Below are 362 nucleotides of genomic sequence, written 5' to 3'. Positions count from 1 at the left end.
CGATTCCCATCCTTAAAGAAGAGACATTGCATTCATCGTCTCACTGATAAAACACCACAACTATGTATGTACATGCCCCGCCTCAATTTATGAGAGAGGGAGGTAGAGGCAGCATTCATTGTACAGTGTAGTGGCATATCATGACATAAAAACATTAATAATAAATAAAAGAAGACAAACCGTGCTTGCTTGTACATGTGTGTATATATTAGGGGTAGAACTGTTCACAAAATGGACGTTTCGGCTCGTATCACGGTTTCCAGTTCAGTTCGGTATATATGTTGATGTTTTTTTCTATTTTAACACTCCAGAAATACAGAAAATAGCAGAAAATATATAGCCTCATAATCCTTCATTTACAG

Source organism: Seriola lalandi, unplaced genomic scaffold (genome assembly GCF_002814215.2).
Source record: "Seriola lalandi dorsalis isolate HSWRI2012SDOR001 ecotype SW California unplaced genomic scaffold, Sedor1 jcf7180002053128, whole genome shotgun sequence".
NCBI lineage: Eukaryota > Metazoa > Chordata > Actinopteri > Carangiformes > Carangidae > Seriola > Seriola lalandi.
The sequence above is the reverse complement of the archived record's forward strand: the minus strand, read 5'-3'. Positions refer to the sequence as shown.